The sequence below is a fragment of the Drosophila willistoni genome, assembly GCF_018902025.1.
Source record: "Drosophila willistoni isolate 14030-0811.24 chromosome XR unlocalized genomic scaffold, UCI_dwil_1.1 Seg143, whole genome shotgun sequence".
In the NCBI taxonomy this organism is placed as follows: domain Eukaryota; kingdom Metazoa; phylum Arthropoda; class Insecta; order Diptera; family Drosophilidae; genus Drosophila; species Drosophila willistoni.
Genome location: NW_025814056.1, coordinates 8,347,698 through 8,355,858, shown reverse-complemented (window position 1 = coordinate 8,355,858; position 8,161 = coordinate 8,347,698).

Sequence of the window (8,161 nt, the reverse complement as noted above, 5' to 3'; positions counted from 1 at the left end):
TCAGAGGACGGGCAAAATAAATGTATTTTCTTTTTTTAGTTTATTTTCAATTGCGTTCTCTTAGTTACACCTTAATTCTAAATAATAATTTTAGATAATGTTTATTCACATAAATAAATAATGCATTAACCATAACAAATAATCCAATTTTTGTGTACACAAAACCGTGAAGACCGTTGCTTGGATAGAATTCAGGTAAGAATTTCTTTACCTCAAAATTAATAAAGATTATATATGTATAAGGAATGTTTTATCTATTGAATTGCATTAAGTTAAGCTTAAAAATCTAAATAAATGTTTTCCAATGCTAAACAACGCAGTTTTTTCGATATCAAATCGATAGTTTCCACTATCGCCTCGTAAAATAATCGATGGAGGAATCTATCGAATTTTGCACAGTTCTACAAGAAAAGCTTTTGCCTCATATTCATCTGTTACTGCCGTTTTTTCAGTGTTCCAAGTAAGAAATATTTTAAGCCGTATCATGGAAGTGCGGATAGTTAATGGTGCTGTGTGAAGAAGAGGTTTGATTTTTTGGGGACATTAACGGTGGATATGAAACATCATGAAACATATTTACAGTGGTCCCATCGATCATTCTAGAACAGGACCCACCCGATGGCGTTGAGATGGGGATACATACCGAGGGCTTTTGGTCGGTCTTAGAGACCGCAGTAAGTTTATTTCATAACCATTTGGTCATCTTATGCCGCCTTATTTTGCCCTAAGCGTAGTAACTGGGTATATACTCGACTCTTCTCTCCATTCTGCTAATTAAAAAGAAAAAGTGTAGATAATTGTCTTCTCGAATCTTTTAAACCCATCCAATTAGATTTTTACTTGCATTATCCATCATTAGCTGAAGTAACGAAATTGCAAAATTCAACAAATTACTCTCTAACTTGCCATCGGCAAACAACTGGACAAGTTAAAAAGAGGCAAAACCGTTAACATAAAGTTCAACACTCGAGAGTCGGCTTTGATGATCGCCTCACAAATCCAACAAATTAAACGCATTCAAGTGCAAGATCGAGGAATTTTGATTGGGTCAAGCCGAGTCGGCAAAAAGAGAGGCGAGCGGTAGCTAAAGAATGCCATAACAAAATGTGTCAAGTGCCAGACATACATAAATGCCTAAGTAAGAGAAGCCAGGGCTTTAAAGAGGCAGTGGCAAAGCCAGTGACAGAGGCAAAGGCAGAATCAACTGCCACAAGCACATTGTATCCTTCGTCTTTGTTTTTGTGTATTGTATATAGTGCGCCCTGCGGCCTCTTATTCTGCCTGTTTACTCTGGCCATTGGACATGCTTGGACGACGACGACAAAGTCGACGAGGTGAAGAAAACGCTCTGAAGCTGGAGCTGGAGTTGAGGCTGAAGATGGAGCAGAAGTAGAAGAAGGCAAAAGCAAAGAAGCTTGCCGATCGTCGGACCTCATGAAACAATAAATTTTCGGTGCGTCACTTCTTTCCTTCTTTTTTTCCCCCTGCGCTGTAGGATCGTTGCTCCCGTATGTGTGTGTGCCTTTCCAATTAAAAATGCGCATGGTTTTCAACGCAATTGGACTGCCAATCGTTGGGGCTTGTACTTATTTGTAAAGTTGCACGCAAAAAACAAAAAACAAGAAAAACCCTTGCTGCAACTTCATTCTGCCATGGCTTGAATTCTTGCTGCCTACACGCATTCGTTCTTCTTTTGGCGATGGCTACCACTAATTTACATAAAAATATCTTAATTGCAATGCCGCTTTTATTATTATTATTTTTTGTTCTCTTTTTGTGCCGTTTGACTTGCCATGCATGGTAGTAGACTGTAGACTGTTGACCACAATTCTTCACTTCGCCACTGTCCCACTGACTGGGCGTCACATCAAGATCACCGGATCCACGATCCATGATCACCAAAAGCCAAAAGATTTCGAGCCGTTACAACACATGTTGCGGCGACACTTCACTTGCTGCCTTTGAGTCGATCTGACTCTGATTCTGTTGATGAGGATCGGGTGGCTCTTGTCTCTCCTTCAGCTTCTTTTGGCCGGTTCCATGCATAATCGTTGATAAATGTGCCTTTCAGTGCAACGAAAAATGATTTGTTGATAATTAATACAGTTGCAGAAAAAGGGAACCAGTTTGCCGCCTGCCGCCGCCATCCGAGGACAGCAATTTGTGCCCAACTGTTGCTGTTGCTGTTGTTGTACTTGCAATCAGAGACCTTAAACGCAATCAAGCCACAGTAATTCATGCCGCTTGACAGGAGGCCAAGCACAGCAACACCGCCAGAACCACTAGCACCACCTCAAGACGACCTCAAAATACAAAAACGAAAAAGAAGCAAACCAAAAAATGAAAGACGAACGAGAGAAAATCGCTTCCTAGCGTCACGCAGCTAATTGCCATCTTGGGCAATGCCGGGAAGGGGGAAAATAGCGAGGGCAACATGATCGCAATTAATGCGACCCAATCTAGTAGCTAAGCAATGGGCATCATTATGATTTTCGATGATCAAATATTCACAGAATATTAATGAAAATTCAAAAAAATTAATAGCTAATTACGAGATTGCAGCTAGAAATTGCAGAAATGAATAGACAATATGTTAAAAGAATTTTTAGTATATCATTTCTAAAGGCTTTGACTAGGGAAAGGGGAAATACTTTGACTATTAAGTATTATCCTTCATTTGTCTTTGACATTTTCTTTTTAATTTGATACTAGGGGTACTTTATATACCCCTATAACGACCACAATCCAGTTAGCCACTCAACTAGCTTATTTAACCCACTGTGCATGGGACTCCTTCGGGATTATTTAATCAATTTGGCACGCAATGTTAGACCAAGAAGCAGCAAGTTTTTTTGTGTCTGCGTATACTTGATGAACATTTTTCAACACCATAATCATTTAAAGAGTAGCTTATGTCAAAAATAGACCCAAAGCATGAACAAAGTTGCAGTTGCAATTACAAAATCCGTTATATTTGATGCAACATTCCAATCAGAATTGCAAACTAACCCTGTTAAGGGAACTCATTGGAATTGCAATAGGATTGGATAGGATAGGATTCCTCACCACTCATTTTTCAACTCTAAAATTTACTCATGTAAAGCCATTTTTTTAGTTTTCTCATAAGCCAAATCAACGTGATAATGAAATAGGTCAGACCAATAGACAATAGTTAAATTTCAGGGTCAGTTTCATTTATTTTTGTAATTTTGGAAGTGCAACAGTTGATAAATGCCTCAACTAATTGAAGAATTATCTACAAATTGTTGAGTTTTTTTCTGCATAAACAAAGCCAGTGATCTTTAATAATTTTTTCGACATCTCAAAACTTAACCTATAGGTTGTTAAAGTGCTCCTCCTCATAAAATTACTAAAAATACTGTGCCGAAAATCTTAATTTTTTTTATCGGAGCTTTCCCAAAGGCCAGATTAACTTTAAGAATTTTAATGTTTTGTATACGTTTGTATCCCAATTGCTCAAAATTCTAATACATTGCCTTTTTGCATACTTTTAGGCTTTATTTTTTTGTTTGAAAAAATTTGAAAACATTATACATATGAATTTTATTGGTGATTTTAAAAAGTCCAAAGATATTATATATATAGAAATTTATAAATTTAAAAATATAAATAGAAATTTTACCACAACACACAAAGTCGAAAATTGCCTTTGCTTTTTGATATTTATTGATGGACATAACCAGTAGGACAGAGTTTTTAACCTGAAACTTTGCCTGAAATTACGAAATATAAAGAAAATGAACACTTGCATAATTAATTTTTGGCAAAAATGACTAAGGTTTCAATTATTTTTAAAGATTTTAATACCTACCTCAAAAATCAAATATTCCAACCAATTCGAATTGCCGTGTGTAATAGCGACAAAGGGAAAACTTACCCTGGTCATAGCAGTTGGAACATACGAACATATTGTCCCAATAACTTAACAACGTTTTGTCCAATTGGAAAATGAGTTCAATTTTCGAGGATCGGGAAGGACTTAAATATTTATCAGTTTAGAAGTTGTTACGCCAAATCGGATCAGAACTGAAAAACCAAATAACCCAATAATTATGCTATTTCATTGTAGCACTTTTGGAATATAATTTACATAAAACTTTTAAGTTAAAAGTGTTTTGGGAATTTGATTTCCTTAGTAAACAGCCACAAAATTTGAATTTGATGTTAGGTTTTATTTGAAAAATCGTTTTATTTCGCCTTGCTTGCCAAAAAAATCTAGAATTTATAAAGAATTTACCAAAAACAAAACGTTTTGTTGTGTTTTTTTTTTTGTCTTTGTTTTTTTTTTCACTGCTTTGCACATTAAAATTTGACCCATTTTGACCTTTTTGCTATTTGCTTTTGACATTACATTTGTTTGTTTTTCTTATTCCTTTTTCTTCCCTCTTTTTTTTCTTTGTAGTAGCAAAACAAAACTTAATTGTAATTTTACTACAACAACATTTTGTTTTTGCCCATTATATAATATTAAATTGTATATAATATGCAATTCTGTAGCTAGTTTTTTTGTTTTGTTTTTGTTTTTTTTAATTCTTTTGACATTCATGTTTCATCTTTTTTTATCGAGTTCGCCCTCTTTCGGCCTCCCACTAAATTATGTTTAATATATATACTAAATATATTTATATGCATGTAGTGTGTCTGTGTGTGTGTGTGTGTGTGAATGTGTGAGTGTATAACATGAGTTTTTTCCCTCCCCCCCTCTTAAATCATTTGTTTTATAAACAAATGTCTCTCTGCCTAATGTTGTTACCAACATTAAATACAATTTAATATGCAATCACACTAGTCACTTCACTGAAACTGCTACTTCTGTTCACAGTCGCAGTGAAGTGACTTTTGGGATCCCATTTCGAAGTGGAAGTGGAGATGATGATTTTGTTCTTGTGCAGTGGAAACTAATTTAACTTAATAATTGCATACAATTGTTTACTCTCATTTTATTTATCCCTTATATATTCTTTCATTCATTTTGGTTTTGAGTTTCATTTTGGTTTTTTTAGGCTAGGCTTTTCCTTTTCATCGCTTAATGCACTTATGTAATTTCCTTTGCTTTTCCTTTCCTTTTTCTCGCTTTAGTTGATTTTGGTATTTGTTTTTTTGTTTTTTGTTAATTGTGGCTAGAAACCTATAAAAATTTCAAGCCATTTTGCAATTTTTCACTTAACTAACTTTACAAAGAATGTATAACTTTTTCATTTTTTTGTTTTTTATTTTATGTATATATATATTTTTTTTCAAATCAATTTCTATGCCAGCAATTTAGCTATAGCTGATCATATAGCAAATGAATTTCGATTTTTCTTGTTCTTTATACTATTTTTTTGTTAGGTTTTTTGTTTTGTTTTGTTTTTTTTTTTGTGTTTGGTTTTATTAGAAAATGTTTGTTCAACTCACAAAGATGAGTTTGGTTTTAAAAAACTGTTCCCTTCATTTTGGTTTTTCATTTCATGGTTGTTTATTTTTTTTTTTTTAATCTTTTCTGTTATACTTTTTTATTTTCAATATTTTTTTTTTTTAATTTTTCTCTGTATTGTGCTCTACAATTAATTATTGCTATATATATTATATATATATATATGTGTGTGGTGTGTGTCTGTGTGTGTTTGTTGTGTGTTAACATCCTCCTGATCGTGGCTATAATCAAGAAAGAACTGAGATGATTTTTATATATAGTTTTGTGTTTTCATCAACTGAAACCTTAGCTAGACTTTAGGAGACCAAATAAAGCAAATCGACAACGTCGACTAAGACGACGATGACAATGAGACAGCAGTAACATTTCGGTTTTGGTTTCGATTTCTGTTCTTCAAGCACATATGTATGTGTATATCAATCTCTAAAAATGATTATAAGCAATGTATGTATATAAATACATATATACAGCATGCACTTGCGTGATATATAAGATATGGATGATCGGGATCTACGAATGATGATGTGGTGGATAGAGCCAGCGAGATAGAGCATTAAAAAACAGAAAGAAAAAAGAATTGAAACTGAAACAAAAATCAAAAATAAAGCATCACATACATTTGTTGATTGGGTTTGTTTTGTTTTTTGCAAATAAGTTTTTCTTTTATTACACAAAAAAAAATAATTAGAATAGAATAAAATACTAAATGAAAAACCAAACTACTTAAAAGATATGCATGTGTGTGTGTGTGTGTATTGGAGGGGTGTGTTTGTGTGTGTGTGATAATTACTAGAAAACGTCTTTGTAATTTTAGGTTTTGTTGTTGTTGTTTGAGAAAATTATGCTAATTAAAATACACAGGTAAAAATAATTTCATTGTTTAATAATTGTTGTTGTTGTTTTTTTTCTTTTTAAACTTAAATCTAGGCGAAAATCTTGTTTCTTTTTTTTATCATCTTATTTTTTTGTTGTAACGTGCAAAATCAATTTTTATTGTGTTGGTGAGTGTAAAAAGCTTTCTTTCTTTTTTCGTTTTTTTTTTTTTTTCGTTTTGTTTTTTTCATTTAAACATTATTATTAATTTGTACACATTTCTTTTAAGTATTTCATTATTAAACAATTGGCTATGTGAGTTGGTTGGTGGATGCATATGTTTGTGTGTGTGTGTGTGTGTGTGTGTGTATTGTGTGTGTGTGTAAAGTACAAAAGTTGCCTTATTTGGAAAGGTTTTTCGGACTTTGGGGCTAAAAGGTTCGTGTGGACACATTTACAAAGACAACATAATCTGGACATAAACACAAAATTAAAAACAGTTCCTAACGCTCAATTCTATTATTACTAACTCGTACGTACACACATCAGTTCTCTCTTCTCGACTTATGCCTCTCCGTCCCGTCTCCGCCTTTTGCACATCACCACCTCAACGAGGGAGTTGGGCTGGGGCGGAGGGTTGGGGGAGGATTAAATCTTCTTATACTTCATCTACTACAGTCCTTTCCTATCTGCTGCGCTTTGCGTTTAGATTCCTATATAATATATAGTTGTTATATATGCAATTTACAGTATACCGTTTTCTTTCATGATTTTTTTTTGTTTCTTTGCTGTATATGTTTGTATTTGTATATGTGTGTCTGTGTGTGAGTTGGTGTTGGTTTCTACCGTTGTTTTTTAATCCTTTTTTTGAAATTTTTTTTTTTTTTGTTGGTTTTTGTTTTCTTTGCTTTTTGTTTCGTATAATTTAATTTAAACTAAATTTCGCTTTGCACAAAAAATTTACACAATTGATTAATTTATTATTATAATTATATGTATACATATATAATATAGATTTAAATAGGTTTCTGCTCTCAATTTGTTGTAGGCTAAACACTTGTATTAATTACACCTCCTTGTTTTTATTTTTTTTTTTTATCTCTGATTTTGCTGCTTTCTTAAGATGTTATTTTTATTTTTGTTGTTGCTGTTGCTTACTGCAATTTTTGTTGTAAATATGTACAAACTTTTTACTTAACATAAATACAATCTGTATGTTACTTTTCTTCTCTCTCTCTTTCTTACTCATTCTCTTATCATCCTTTTTGATCTACGTTTTCTTCTACTTCTCTCTCTCTCTTCTTTTTGCGTATGCTCTATATATAGATATATTTATATGTATAATATATATGCCTATATCTGTGTGTGTGTGTATGTATTGGTTTCTCTTTTTTGCCTTGTTTCTGGTTTCTTATGTTTCCTCTTTTGTATGTGTGTATATGATTATAAATATTAAACGCTAAAACAAAAAAAAAAAAAACAAAAAAAATTTTTTTTTTGCATAAAATACACAATTCTTGCACTTGACAACACGTTTGCATGTGTTTGTTTGTTTGTTTGTTTGTTTGTTTGTGTGTGTGTGTGTGTGTGTGTGTGGTGGGGGGGAGGAAGGGGTTTTATGGGTAAAGGGTGGGAAGGGAAATTAGGAAATATTTGGACGTGGGCGTGAGAGAGTTTTACAATTTACAATCATCCTCAATGTTTCCTTTTCTTTTGTTAATAAATAGTAATGCTGTGTTTGCTGTTCAAGACTTATCAGTATATATAATCAATTGACATCTTTTGATGTCATTGCGTGTGGTTCGTTATCTTTTCCATTTCTCCTTATAATCCTTATGCTGCCCTCTCCCTCTCTCTCTCTCTGTATAGATTTGTCGCCCGCTTTCAAGTTTCTCCTCAAACTTTTATCTT